Here is a 15,807-nt window from a genome sequence, read left to right as displayed (position 1 = left end):
ACTGTGTTTTTTGGTCTGCAAAATCTAAAATATTTACTCTATCTGGTCCTTTATAGAAAAACTTTGCTGCTGATCCCTAACATAAATCAGAAAAGAATAGAGAATAGAGTTCAGAAATATACCCACATAAGTATAGAAACTGACTTTTGAAAAAAGTGGATGATGATATATAATGGGGGTGTAGGGGGTGGGGAGTGAGAGAAGAATGGAAGAACTTTAGATTATGTAGAAGGAAATGAGAGGGAGGTGGGGAATGAAAAATCGTGGAATGAGACAGACATCATTACCCTAAGAGTACATGGTACGATTACACGAATGGTATGAATCTACATTATGTACAACCATAGAAACAAAATGATATACCCCATTTGTGTACAATGAATCAAAATGCAGTCTGTAAAAAATAAAAAAAATTTTAAAAAAGATTAAAAAGAAAAAAAAAGATTAAAAAGATAAATGTGGGAATACAAAAAAGTTAAAAAGATAGTCTTCTTACACAGGACTGTAGTGGTTTAAATTAAATGGTGTTGAATAATTAGATATATACAGACAACAAAATGAACCTTGATCTATACCTCACATCACACACAAAATTTAACTCAAAAAGAATCACAGACCTAAGTATAAAACATAAAGCTAAAAAATTCAGAAGAAAATTAAGGAGAAAATCATTACAATCTTAAGTTAGGCAAAGAGTTTTAAGATACAGCACCGTGAGTATGAAAGAACAAAGCAATAATTTGAACTTGAAAAATCAAAAATTCTGACAAAGATACCAAGAAAAGAATGAAGACAGGCCACAGATGAGAAATTTTTTGTAAAATACATTTTATTTGACAAAGGACTTTGTATCTAGAATATATAAAGGACTTTTAAAACTCAACAAAAAAAGCATACCCAACAAAAATCTGTTAAAAGATTTGAGCATAACCAAAGATACATGGCATACATAAAATATATGAAAGATTCTAAGTATCCTCAGCGACATAGAAATGCAAACTAAAACTATAATGAGCTACCATTATGCATTTATTGGAATGATTAAAATAAAATTAAAACAAAAATAAAAACTGACTCATGCCAGTCAGAAACGGAACAATTGAAACTCTCCTACTGTATATTGCCAATGGGAATTCGAAAGGTTCAAGCACTTGGGAAACAGTTTGGCAGTTTCTTATAAGGTTAAATATAAACTTGCCTTGGAACCTAGTAATCACACTCTGAGATATTTACCCAAGATAAATGAAAATGTTAGTTTTCACTAAAACAGATAGAAACTGGAAACAATCTAAATATTATATGATGATGGTATTATAACTGCACCCATCTGCCAAAACTCATAGAACTATAAAATAAAAAAGTGAATTTTATTGTATGTAAACTAAGCTTCAACAAAGCTAATTTACAAAAATCAGTTTTAGCTTCTGGGGAGAAAACGGACTTTGGAGAACAGAATGGGTGGCGAGGAGACTGTTTAAAGGGCTGATTTGGGCAAATGAAGTTTGGATGAGAATCTGGATTAGGATGTGGCATCAGGGAAGGCAGAGAAAGGCAGATGAAGGAATGACTGGATTTTGGAGCAAAGAAGAAGTGTTAAGGTTTTGGGTTTATTCCAGTGATGTGTGGAATGGTTTACTGAGATAGAGAGCAATGGAGGATGTATGACTTTGAGGGGAAGAGTTCACACTTCGGGAGCCCACACAGAATAAAATAGGTGAAGTCAGGAGTCCTGGAACACAGAAGAGAATTCTGTGGTTCTTATCTTTTTGAGAATTACTAGTAAAGAAATACCTAGGCCAAAAAGAAGACAGAGAAGGAGCTGGAAGGGTGGTCTTGGTGTGTGAATCAGGAAGATGAGGATAACTCCCTGCAAAACAGAAAAATAACAGCCAAGGTATGAAGAGACAGAAGCCAGAGGAGGAAATATCATTACGAGGGGAAAAGGCAACTATTTCAATTGCTGCTGAGAGGTAATGGAAAATGAGAACTTACATGTCCCACTAGACTTGGCAACGTGAGCTCATCAGTGACCTGAGTATGAACTGCACTTTCTGATGCAGTGGTGGAATGGAAACCAGACTGCAGTGAGTTGAAGAGTGAGGTGACATAGCAATGGTGGATAACTTTTTGGAACAGTTGAGGTAGAAAGATGAAGAAAGAAAGAGCTGGAAGTATGGGGGTTCAGAAAGCATTTCCTCATTTTAAGATGGGAGAAACTAGATACTGTTGAATAATACTGGGAAAAGACACAGGAGATGGCAGAGGCTGACAGGACAGGAAAAAGAGGGGACAACCACAAACCTCAGACTGTTAATGCTAAGTAGGACCCTAGCTCAATCCTTCTGTTTTATGGACGAGGGATCTAAAGTCCTAAAGAGAAAGTGACTTTCCTAAGTTCACACAGTGAATGAGAGATCCAGAACTGGGATATAAGGCTATAGCTACCTATAGTATGTTTGGTTTTCAAATTATTTTTTCTTTTGTTAGATTTTTTTTTCTTGTGTTATGTATGCTTACTGTGGAAATTCAGAAAAACAAAGAAAACAAACCACATGTAATTCTATTATTCAGACATAACTTCTAGTAGCAGTCTGAATCATTCCTACCAGTCATCAATAATTTCTTAAAAATATTGCCTCTATTTAATACTATATGGCACTAAATACAACATCTTGTTAATCAAGTTAAACCTGCCCCTGATAACAGAGGGATTAGGTTTTTCTTTGAAGTAGCATATTTTCTTTTCCCAAGACTGATAAATATGAAAAATAATTCCCCACTTCAAGTCTAAGTTAATTCAGTCAAAAGATGGCTGTTGAGTTGACTAGTAGCTATCACATTATCAACAGAATTGCCAAATGAAATTCACCAGGAACACAATTAACTTATGTCAGAGCTGTGTGCAACAGAAACCCATGTTGGAGTTGACATTCCTTTACAAGTTCAGAAACCCATGTTGGAGTTGACATTCCTTTACAAGTTCTGGGTACATCTGCACTCATGCTGCCATGAAATCCAAGAGATGAAACAAACATACACCTTTTGCAAGCACCAGATGGAGCTGCTGTCTAAGCCACAAAGCCTAAACTTTAAGGGCTTCATTTTAAACACTAATTATGTTTGGAGACAAAGATATGCACTTGAAAACATTGTCAAAACTATTTTAACTTATAACAGGCTTTTAGCAAGAGAAGCTGTACCAGAGGCAGGTCAGTCCAAAGAGCAATCCTTGGGCTTGCAGCCACTGTGAAATGACTTCAGTGGCAATCAATAATAACTAGCAGCTTTTGCTACTCAAAACTGACACTCCCCAAAGGGAAAACTCTAGTTACCAACGTTATGCTTGAGAAATAAAAAATGTCTCCTGAGGCACTTAAACAAGAAAACGTAACAGTCTGTGCTGATGTCCTCCACTTATTTGCTAGAACAGGTCTGATATAGAGCACCCAAATAGAATGTTTGATAAGAAAAGCTCATTTGCTTTCATATTCTTTATAATCTTAAAGCAAATCCTCCAGATGAAATGGTCTAAGGAAGAGTTTAAGGGCTAAAGTGCCCATAGAAGCTAGCCAGGACTCCACGATCTAAAATCCTATTTCATATTTGACAGTTTTCAGGACCAAAGCCCTTGAGGCTAAAGATAAAGCTGTTCAAGAGTAGCCTATTTCACTTCAAGTTGTGACAGCCTTTTAAGAACCTATTACTGGTTTTTACTGTCTCTGCTGCTATACAATAATAATTAGTTTGCTTCTAGTCCAAAAGTTTCAGGCAGATTTGATATGAGACAACCAAACCCACACTGAATTTCGATTGTGAAATAAACCAGCCGGCAGAAAGTTGGAGCTCCTCAAGCTAGAATACAATTCCTGGCAGTGAAAAGGGGGTGTGCAGGTGGTCTATTAAACACCACACAGACAGCATTCCCTGCAGGCACACGAGGAGAATCTGTTCATAATAAAGGAGGACAGGGAACGGACTGCTAAGCGCCTTTTCCAATCCTGTAACTCCCGAAGGCCAATCTCTCTCTCCATAAAATCTGTCACTTTACCACAGAGGCAGAGTCAAGGATCCTCACTGCTGTTCATGGGCTTTTAAGGACACTCATTGAGGAACTATCCCCCCCATATGTCATCCAACACATTAGTTCATCTCCAGGATGCTAGGGTAAAATTTATAAGCCAAGGTTCTCATTAGGCTTTTGTAATGGAATGTGTGGGTCATTTATATAAAAAGGCAAAGGAAAATGTGACAATCCTCACGTCATTGTTCCCAACCTTTCCTTCTTCCACAGTGAAAAATGCTGACCTGACATCTCCACCAGTTGCCAAACCCTTCAGTATATGACTAAAAGGGTGGGGAGAGGAAGTGAAAGCAAAGCTGCAGGAAGAGGTTTTGCAGGAGATAAAACACAACTTTAATTTAGTACACAAATGAACATTCCATGGGTAGAAGGAAATGTCTTAATTTCAGATCTGACTAGGAAAAAAAAATCACAACTCCTCACTATCACGAGAACACACAAGATCTTAAGACATGACGTTCTCTTGTGTAAAGAAGAAACCAAAGTAAGATCTGCTTAATTTTGAAAACTTTAAGGCTCTTTTAAAAGGCCAAAGCCCATCCAATTCCAACTGCTCTAACCACAGAGTTTTCTGTAACAATTTACTGTTCCTGTCACATGGTAGTCACCTCAGGGTAAGAATTGTGCAACAGCAAAGGCACCATGGCACAGAAGTGCTGCTTAGTTCCCAGCTCATCTTTTGAATCTTAAACTCTGAGGAACCAGTTAAATAGTATGGATACTACTCTTTATTATTATATAGTTAGTAATAACTAGTTCTAAGATTATAAATTCCAAAATGTTCCCTAAACACATCTCAGATCCCTACTTAAGAAGGTAAACATCAGAGAAAAGTTTAAAATGTTATCTAATAACCAAGGACCCCATGGTTTTTCATGGTTATATTTTGTTTACAGTGTTTCTTTTTCTGGGAATGTGTTTCTTCTAATGCTGTTCCAGCTGGCAAAACTGTTTATCCTTCATGATCCAGTTCAAATTTTACCTCTGTGATGAAATTTTTCCTGATTCCCTAAATACCTTTATTATAATATCACCTTGCATTACAATTATGTGAATCCTTTCAAGGCAGGGCAATATCTTTTTCATCTCTTTATTTCTTGGACTGACTGAAGCATATTGGATACTAAATAAGTACTTGCTGAAAAATAATTCTAATAAGTACCAGGCACTATTTTAAACAATTTATTCATAAAACTCTTAGTTTTCAAAAAACCCTGTAATATACACACTATTATTAGTCTAACTTTACAGATGAAGAAACTGGGACTTGCCCAAGGTCACTCAGCTAGTAAATGGCAGTCAGGATGGCATAAATGATAGCTCTATTCCTGACATTTGAAGGCTTCTTTAGATAGAAGTATGGCAACAACAAAAAGATGGTCCACTCAGTACATCAGCACTGCCCACCAGAGTAAATCTACTATGAATGAAGAAAGGGTTAGAATAAGGCACAGCCATGCCTTCCTCAACTCAGCTTTCAGTAAGGCAGGTTCCACATGCTGACCATAGAACAAGCCAGGGGTGAACCGACAGATTCACACTATGCTAGGAGCTGCCCCACAGTTGTGCTTTTTGTGCTTCAGAGTATTGAGGAAATTGAGAAAGTGAATAATATGTGGCAAATTAAGCACGGTCTTTCATCCAATCCAGCCTGAATTGGGCCAACATGACTTGGAGGGGTTCCTGAAATAACTGGTTGAGAGTGTGAGGTGAGACACTGCTGGAAGTCATCTTGCTGTTCTTCCTCTCCAATGCCCCCAACCTCAGAAGAAAGTTGTCAAAAGAAAGTTTAGACTGAAGGCTAAATTAAGGAATCATAGCTGATTGAGATGTAACTGAGGGCAGTGCAAGATTCATAGGGAAGAAAAGTAAGAAAAGTAAACTGGGAAGGAAAGAGAAATACAAAAATAGTTGATTGTTCTGAGAAAAATCCAGAACAATCAGAAAAAATTCCGAAAAATGTTTATAGCAACAGTATCAAAGAGAAAAATTTAATTGTAAATCTCTGCATTTTTGGATATGTTGGTGTGATTTGTACCTTTGGTAGAAGGTATTTTCTTTCCAATTAAACTAAATTTTACTTTCCCCAGCTACAGAAAAGAGTAAACAACAGTACTGTAATAATTTAGACTTTAAAAGTACTTCTAAATTAATGAATGTCTGAATTATGCAATACTTTGAAGAAATATAGATGTGTTGCTTCAAGGAACTACCATAACCAACTAGTCTTTTCTGGTAGAGGTATTTGGAGGACCTGTTCTAATAAATAGGCAGGAATTATTTTTATATTGGTTATAAATACATAATGGTTTTAAAATGCATTAAAAGAGTATTTCTCAAACTGGGATCTAGAATAAATTTTCAAGGGTTTAAGAGTTCTCCAAAACAGCTTAATATTAATCTGAAAGTAAAGTCTACCTCTAAAATAAATTAATATAAGCATATGCTGGATCACTGCAAAGGCTATTTATTAACTAAGCGTAGTAATGTGATTTCCAGGCCCACATATACATTTGTCTTCCTAGTCTAAGCTGGCATCAAGCATACTACTTTAGTGTAAGGGATAGTGAGAAAAGAAAAAGGCTGACTTTATATGTAAATGATTCAATCTCACCAAGTGAAGACCCAAATGATATCATGATGCAATCTCTGTGTACTATACCAATCCTGGATTGTCGATATCCTAGAAAGAAATATGGCCTAAGAAGAGAGTCAATGGTAATGAAAGCTGCAAAGTAAACTGGGGTGACAGGCAGTTCCATATGCACATTGTTAAGTAGCAATTTAGTTTTAGTAAAATATCACCTATCATGCTATATTATTGTTAATCTGCATTTCATTCATTTTATAATTTTTTTGGTACTTAACTTTTAAAATTGTTTAGGTTTTGAAGTAAATGAGAAATATAAGAATTCATACTTAATTCTACATTTGTATTTAACTAAAATTAAAATAATGTATGTCAACACTAAGACCACACTTATTATTTTTTTCTAATTAAAAGGAGGCTATAAATTACTAAAGTTTGAAAAGTAGTGCTTAAAAACAATATTCTGTCAGGTAAACATTTCTCTTGTGATCTTATTACATTATTAATTTACTAAGCATCCATTGAAGGATTATAACTATTTTACAGAGTTGTTATGAAGATGAATTAAAATAAAATGTATAAAGTGTCTAACTCAGAGGCCGATTTATGGAAAGCAGTTAATAAACAATATTTCTCTACACTGTTATTAAATTTCTGTATCCAGTGGAAGACAGGAAAGGGAGTGATCTCTTCCAATCCCCACTACACTTTTCCATACTCCATCTTGACATACCAACTGGGAATTTGGGAAGCTATTTCTATGGAAAACACTGTTAACTACGCTGGTTAGGCTTTAGTGATTATGGATGGTTTGAGTTAGTTTCAGCTGTCTTACAAACCTATTTACCACCTGCTTCTACAGGGAAAACTGTACTCCAAGTTCTGAGCAACTGCCTTGCAAAGAAACTTTAGCATTTCATCTTGGACTTATGTCACATGGGGAGAGAGTTGGTGAGCAACAGGGTAATGTGATACAACTTGCGCTTTAAGAATTCAGGTGGAAATGGAAAGGATACACTGAGAGGAGGCAAGGTGAGAATGTGGTTGGTTCAACTATTACAATACTAAACCAGATAAGGCCCAGAACTAAAGCAGTGGTAATGGGAATTAACAGGCAGGGGTTGATCTGAGAGGCCAAATGGATAAGGTTTATCAATCAGAGGGACACTGGGGAAGGAGGACTGAAGATGACCCTGGGGATCTCTCTAGGTCAAAATCCAGGATGAGGGGCTGGGGTTGTGGCTCAGTGGTAGAGTGCTTGCTTACCATGTGTGAGGCACTGGGTTTGATCCTCAGCACCACATGAAGAACAAAAACAAAAACAAAAACAAACCCCAGGATGATTTTCCCAGAGGCATCCTGAAGTGTATACAACCAAGCTAGCATCAATTGGGCCAAGTTAATCATAGAGAATTATGGGAAAACAACAACAACTGATATCTGAATGGCAATAGCAAATATATTCTAAAACCAAGTATGTATTAAAGATTCTTTCCATTTGCAAGTATCTGTATCTGTAATCACTATCCTCTCATAAACTTGACTCTCAACTTTGAGTGTAAATGGTTTGGTGAGATCAATATAAAAGACACAGGATGCTAAAGTGGATGGGGGAGAAAGTGAAAATGGTAAAGTGACAATCCTCTATAGCTTTATTTTATTACAGAACAAAGACAGAAAAATAAGTCTTGGGCTGAAAAACTGAAGTGATGGGACCAGTGATGGAGCATGAAGGATGGAGACTGGTCAGAGGATTCAAACACAGGATATGGAAATGAGCACAAGCCATAGGTTTCCAGCTCTTTTTTGAAGGCTAGCCTCAAGAAAGCAGCAGAAGCTTGTATTCTGGGGAGTTACTGGATAATAATATAAAAGGAGACCACACTCTGATAGAGGAAAAGTTTAATTATCCCCAATTAAAGTATGTTGGGTCTTCATTTTCACTGGTGAACTAACATGCCTGTGTCTACATCACTGGACTACTGAGGACAGCCAAGGCCTCTCAAAACGGAAAGTGACAGCTGGGATGCCAGTCATTCCTGAAGAACTGCCCTGGGTTCCTGGTCCTTGTGGTGGCTGGAGTATAAGTGGCAATTCCATTCTATTGTAACAATCCACCAACTAGGAGAACCCTCAGAGGTACAAAGGAGTAACACTCAGGCCATTACTAACTACATATGTAAGCTTATTTAAACTACATACATAAGTTACTCAAACAGTCTAGGCTTTATGGTTCTTATCTTCTTTTTAAATGAATACCTTAACTCTTCATATTATAAAAGCAATCATGAAATAAAGATATGTAATACACATCTTTTTTCCCCCCCAAATTTGCAATCTACTTTAAACATTATATAGATGCAAATCTGGGTTAAAATACCATTTTGAATTAAACAAATTTAACAATGGAACAGATGAAATTGCAATGAGTCCTTTAATAACATCAAACAATTAAAAATATTTCTCATGTATAATAAATAATTTTTCTGTATGGAAATAGTTATCCAGCAAGATCACCTATTCAGGACACAGCTAAAAATTAGACAAAATAGGAAAGTACCTCTTAGGTTTCATTTATAGACTCTTACTCTTATTTCCATATAAATTTAATCACATTAGTTTTATTCATGTTGTTCACATGGAATAAAGGGAATGCTTTACTTACAATATGGTAAGTTATAGCTCCCTCTCATGCTGCCTTATTTGTATACCCCCATCCACTTACTATGAACCCACAGAGATAAGAAATATTGAGTGGAGCTACATGTGTTGCACTGCTCTTTCAAAAATGTCCTTTCCATGATTGCCCTTTTAAAAAGACTTTCTAACCATTCTCTTCTGCGATCTTATATATTCCCAAATACTTAAGGGTGAAATAACTTCTATGGCCTATACTTTTCTGCTCCTTTCTTCTGAAGTTTTGAGACTTCTAGCTGCCAGCTAGACCTCTCCAAACAGAACTAATTATCTTTCCTCCAAAATATATTCGACTTCTCTTGGGTTCTGTAACATGTATGGTATTACAACACTGCTAGGCATTCAGGCTTGATCAACTTTGACTCCTCTTGATCCTTCTCATGCTACATCCAATTTCCAGGTCCTATCCTTCTAGTCTATCCTCCCTCTTTGACCCTTCAAACCATAAGTTGAGTTCTGGATTTCACTGTTCTTTGAAATATAGGAAGAATGAATTGTTATCTCCTAATTCCTCTAACATGGAGCTCATTACTACTTTGCTTCTTCATAAAACCATTAGTAGTTCTAAGTTGTCTATGTAATATGTAATACATTTGAATTCCTTAGAATAAAATTTAATGCTCTTTGTGGTTTGATACTGCCTTTCTATTATTTTTACAGCATCATCTCTTACATGTTCACTCATATAATCATTATTTTTTCCCCTTTCCCACCGTGCTGGGGATACGAATCACTCATATAATTATTGTTTAAAATTCTACAGTTATAAGGCTGGTGGTATAGCTCAGTGATAGCATGCTTGCCTATCATGTGCTAGATAGACCCTGGATTCAACTCTCAATACTACATACATACATAAAATCTACAGATCTTTTGAAACTCCAGTCAGATGTCAGCTCCCCTGTGAAGTCTCACATCCTCCTCTTAGAATTAACTGCCCCTTTCCTCAAATTCATATCACATGGCATTTATGGCTATTTGTGTATTCTCTCCCCTTACTAGTCTCCTCAAAGGCAGGACACATTTCTCATTCAGTATTGGCACTATATATTTCTTGAACAGATGAATAAATGATGCTTTGCTTTTGTTTCATAGACCAAAATAACTTAGGAGACAGCAGCCTTTCAGACAAGAAGTGGCAAGTGACAAGTGACTCTGACAGCAAAGGGGGAGAAAAAAAAAATCAAACTTAAGAACTCAAAAAGTATTTCACTGTGGGAAAAACAGCCCTATGTCTTTTAAGGGCATCATGATATTCAAGAATAGCAATGTGTTTGATGTTGGCACTAATAATAGCAAGATATCAAGAAAATGTTAAACTACATTCAGTGTCCTGTATTTAGCAAGGGATGAAAACAACAAAAGTGTGAAATGCATTTTGGAAGGTTTTCCATAAAAATGATTTTATTACTTAAAAATTTATCTAAGTATAAAATAAATATTTTATTAGATATTTAGATAAGAGTAGACAGAAGGAGGGAAAAGCACCTTACATTCAAGTCTGCATTTAAAAAAAAATCAGGTTACATAGGCACCAAATGGTTATTGTAATTGAAAATATTTTAATGCTTAAACATTTCAAGCCCACAGTTATCCAGAAAATTTGATCAACTAGAACTCATTCTCTTAAACTACAGAGAGAGCTAAGATTTTACTCATCGTTACATAATGTTATTCATCCGACTCTCTGGTCTTCATCTGTGACTGGGAAAACGGTGGGTTGGGAGGCAATAAGGAAGTGGAGAATCACAACAAAAAAGAATATAGAAAAATGGAGGTTGAGCGATAAAGAAAGGGGACCCATAAATAAAAGGCAAGAGGACAATCAAGACAAGTGAGAGGAAAAACAGATAAACACAGAAAGTCTAGTCCGTGAACAGACATTCAGAAAAAGGACAGCTCTTCCTTCATTTTCCCCTTCTTGACTTCCTTTGTTCTAATTGACTTCAGGCTGATGTGTGTACCCTTAGATGCATACTGAATGCCAATGAAGTCCTCCTACACGTATACTTTATACCAACACAATCCCGTTAAAAGGATTTTAATTGGTGTGCACCATTCCCTGCAATTTCAACATTTAAAAAATGAATAGTCTCACTAAGTACCAGATGGTGACATGTACTAATTAATCAGGACTATTCAATGAATGAGCATATTAAAATGAATGCACCTATTAGACATGTGTTGCCGATGCTCCATCCTGAGGAAGCTTCCCCTCGAATGTGTGCCCATGGAAAGTGCAGATTTACTGTGCAATACTCACAAGTATCTCCTGCAATTATTTGCAGCAGCAATACCATTGTTCCTGCGTCTCCCTCTGGATCACTCGATATTTCATGCTAAGCAGCCGTAAGCCCTGCTATCCCTCTATAATCTATTTAACCTTCGTAAGCAAGAGTCAGTTAAATATTGGGTCTGTAGTTTCTCTCTTAAAGAGAAGATCTTACAAACTCATCAAGGTTATTTGTTAAAGGGACAATAGGTGAGGGACAGATCAAATGGGGCCCTTGATCCGACTTCCTTCCTCGGCAATTTGTCTGTCAGGCAGTGAAAGCCTGAGCACTGCTAGCTGTAGGTATAAAATAGTGCAAATGGGATCCTGCATGACAGGTTGCCAGGCTCTGATTTTTCTCAAATATTATTAGCATTGGAAAGAAAGGTATAATATATTGGTAGGTCTCAAAATACTACTAGTCAGTCTTTTCGAAAGAAAAAGAAATCCTAGAAGTCATTTGTTTTCTCAGCTTTTTATACTCTTCTATTTTATATTATTTTGGATCACCACAATTTCAAACACATTCTAATAGTAGAAAGCTGCCCAAGCCTGTGTAGATTAATAGGAAACAATGGTTTCTAATTTGTTGAAAGCACTGAAAATCAAGAGGTTTTTTCAGTAAGGTGGCAGCAAGCACAGACAAAACATGGATGGCAGAGAAGAAAGGAGTGTCATGAGACAAGCATGTTGTCCTGTACATGGCAAGCAGTGACACATACTGGTTTTCTCCCCCAGATAATAACAGATAGTGGTGAAATTTTCTATTTGCTCTTTCAAAAACCAACTCAAAGGGAAACTTAACTGAAGATACAACTAAACATGATTACCTTCGGGAGAATTTTCAGATTGTGGTAGAAAATGTGATTTGGCAGCATACCTTTAACATTTAAGACAATATATTTTACCTTTTAAAATAAGCCTAGAGGACAAAATTCTGAAAAATCTGTGCTTGTTTATGATGTATGACAATGGTTATTGATTAAAATGAGAGTATTACCCAAAGAATCTTTAGGGAAGGGTAAACCAATAATAGAAACAACAAAATTTGAAGTGATAGACCAGAAAAGCGTCCCTAGTGGCAAGGGTGATTTTTTTTTTTTTTTTTATTACTTGCCCTGAGCTCTTGCCTAAAAATAAGAGGTAGAATTTATGTATTATTCAAAAGAACTTAATTAATTTGGACATAATTAAAAGTCCAAAATAACTGAACAATTTCATTGCGATGTCTCTCTGCAATGGTTGAATAATCTTTTGAGAATTTCTATTACTTTGGTTTGATAATTTTTGGTAGATTTCTATTATTTATAAAATTGTTTCTATGCCCCCTTCCTTAAACAAAATAATATTCTGAGGTAGATTATTCAGCATGCAAGTAGGTTCTTATAAGTTACATGTTCTGAGGTAGCATAAAACCCAGTAAGACAAGAAATCAAAACTAACCCTAATGAGATCCTGGGTTCCAGCCCCAGCAAAGCAAAAGAAAAAAAATAAAAAGCAAAAAACAACAACAAAAAACTCACCATAATTCTTAACCCAAACATCTAAAAAGAATCAAGCTGGAAAACTTAGAACCCTGACTAGTTGAATGGAAAGCGATGATTTATAACAACATAAGTAGAATAAGACAACTTTCAAACTATTCTGAAAAACAATCCATTACTTATTTTTGAAAAGCACAATTGATCACTACCCCACACATCTAGGCAAAAAACCCAGAAAACATGATGCTTCTTGAACACAGAGGTTGTGAAAAGCTTAATGTGAATAGTTACATGAAAAAGAGCACGACACCCACTCATAGGTTATAGGCAGCTCTACCCAGAAGACTGCATTAATATTAAAGCCTAGCCTGATTTGGAACAACATCAGAGTCAAAAATAAATACCAAGTTTGACAAAAAGCAGATCAATCAGTTGCACAAAGGGAGACAGTGTGGTCTAAGTATGACGTCTAACAGAGCTGGGGATTCTACTTCTGCTTCTGTCTTTAAGATACAACTCTGAATTAGTCATTTATGCCTTTGGCTAAATGTCAGGCTACTTCTAAGGTGCCTGAAATCCCTTGGAAGGGGGCCATGAATAAATTAATATAAAAACATTCTGAATTAGCTTTTCCCTGATGACACACCAAAAATGATGAAAAGACAATATTTAGAATATGCTACACTTCATGCAGTACTTTCAACATTAGAAAGAGCCTTGACTGATCAAAGGAAGGCAGAACTGATCATTTCTTTCAGGAAAAAAAAAAAAAAGATGATGTCTGGAAATGGGGAAGTGGTAGTGCTAAAACATGAAAGGTTTATCAATTTATACAATAAAATTTGGGGTTAATATATAGATCTTATAAAAGTGTGGTAAAATCTCTGTTTAAGAGGCCGTTCCCTGAAATCAGCAACAATAATCTTGAGTTGCTTGAATTAAACTTGTTACATTTGCTGTTGGATATGTAAATCTGAGGAGAATACTAAATATTTATTAGCATCAACATAATTGATAACAACAAAAGCTGACATCACAGTATGGGTATAGATAGGAAATTTAATTTGACTTTTGAGGGTTGGAGGCAAGGAAAAACCCCAAAATTTGTTGACATAGTATCACTGTGCCAAGAACTAAATATGTCACCCCATCAAATTGTTCTAATCACACTACAGTGGAGTTAATACAAGAACCCAGGCCTCTCTGACTCCAAATACAATAAGAGCATTTGTCAAATATGTTACTCCAAAGGTAAGTTGTAGGATTCTATTTGTGATAACTGTCTAAAGTTGGTCAAAAGGAGCAGTATAAAAAGAAAAAAAATTGAACAATTTCAATATAAAGCAGAAGACATGAAACATATTAGACCCTACTGAAAATCTTTCAAGCATGAAACAATCACCTGTTAACATTAAAGTTTCCATTGAGAATGCCCTTTATTCAGTTTTACCACTTGTCTCTAATTATCTAACTAGAAGTTCAGAAATGAGCAGATTCTCAGAATAAATGAAGAAAGAAAAATCTTTCAGATGCTGAATGCAGTTTTCAAATTGTGAGATGACTTTCAAATTATTAAAAAAAAGAAAATAAAATGAAGCTATGATGTCATATTCACAGTTACATAAAATATTCTGTTTTTAGTGGTGGGCTTCTGAAACTTTAATATGCTTACAAAGTACCTGTGCATACTGTACACATGTAGATTCTAATTCAGTAGGTCTGAGGTCACAGATCATACTTTGAGCAGCATTTTTTAAAGTATACACAACAGCAACTACTCTGGAAAGCATTATGAAGATTCCTCAGAAAACTTGGAATGGAACCACCATTTGATCCAGTATCCCACTCCTAGGTTTATATCCAAAGGACTTAAAATCAGCATATTACCATGACACAGCCACATCAATGTTTATAGCTGCTCAGTTCACAATAGCTAAGCTATGGTACCAACCTAGGTGCCCCTTAACAGATTAATGGATAAAGAAATTGTGATACATACACATCATGGAATATTACTCAGCCATAAAGAAGAATGAAATGATGGTATCTGCCGGTAAATGGATGGAACTAGACGCAAACCATGCTAAGTCAAATAAACCAATCCCAAAAAATTAAAGGCCAAATTTTCTCTCTGATATGCAGATGCTAACACACAATAAGGGGTAGGGGGTGGGAAGAACAGAAGTTCACTGGATTAGACAAAGGGGAATAAAGGGAAGAGAGGGGGATGGGCATAGGAAAGACAGTAGGATGAATCCGACATAACTTTCCTATCTTGTATTTGAATACACAACCAGGTAACTCCACATCATGTACAACCACAAGAATGGATCCTAATTAGAACAAGTTATTCTCCATGTATGTGTAATGCCAAAATATAATCTACTGTCATGTATATCTAAAAAGAACAAATTAAAAAAATAAAATATACATAACACATGGGGATGAAAGAAAGCTGGGGAACTGTAGTTATGAAAATTAAGAAATCACCAACCTCCCCTCCTCTTACACTGGGGCTTGGGATATAGCTCAGCACTTGCCTGCCTAGCTTGTATGAGACCATGGGTTTGATCCATAGAATAAGAAAAAAAAAAATTCCTTATATTATTCCTTAGATATGTAGCTAAAACAGAATATAAGGTTGAAGTTTTATTCTTGTATCACACAGCATAATCTATGGAAT

At 35.9% G+C, this 15,807-nt stretch overlaps 1 protein-coding gene across 2 annotated transcripts in view; it reads right to left on the bottom strand.

Moving 5' to 3' along the window:
- PEAK1 (pseudopodium enriched atypical kinase 1) overlaps positions 1 to 15,807 on the bottom strand; it is a 165,421-nt gene that overhangs the window by 76,707 nt on the left and 72,907 nt on the right. The window contains exon 3 of one of the 2 annotated variants that reach the window (XM_079128856.1): positions 6,696 to 6,764. The exons of the other annotated variant lie outside the window; for it this stretch is intronic. The gene's annotated coding sequence lies outside the window, so the exon portion shown is untranslated. The remainder of the gene's footprint in view (positions 1 to 6,695; positions 6,765 to 15,807) is intronic. 2 annotated transcript variants of the gene reach the window in all.

Source organism: Sciurus vulgaris (assembly GCF_902686455.1).
Source record: "Sciurus vulgaris genome assembly, chromosome: 2".
NCBI classification, from domain to species: Eukaryota; Metazoa; Chordata; class Mammalia; order Rodentia; family Sciuridae; genus Sciurus; species Sciurus vulgaris.
Note: the sequence above shows the minus strand (reverse complement) of the source record. Positions and strands in the feature narration are given on the sequence as shown.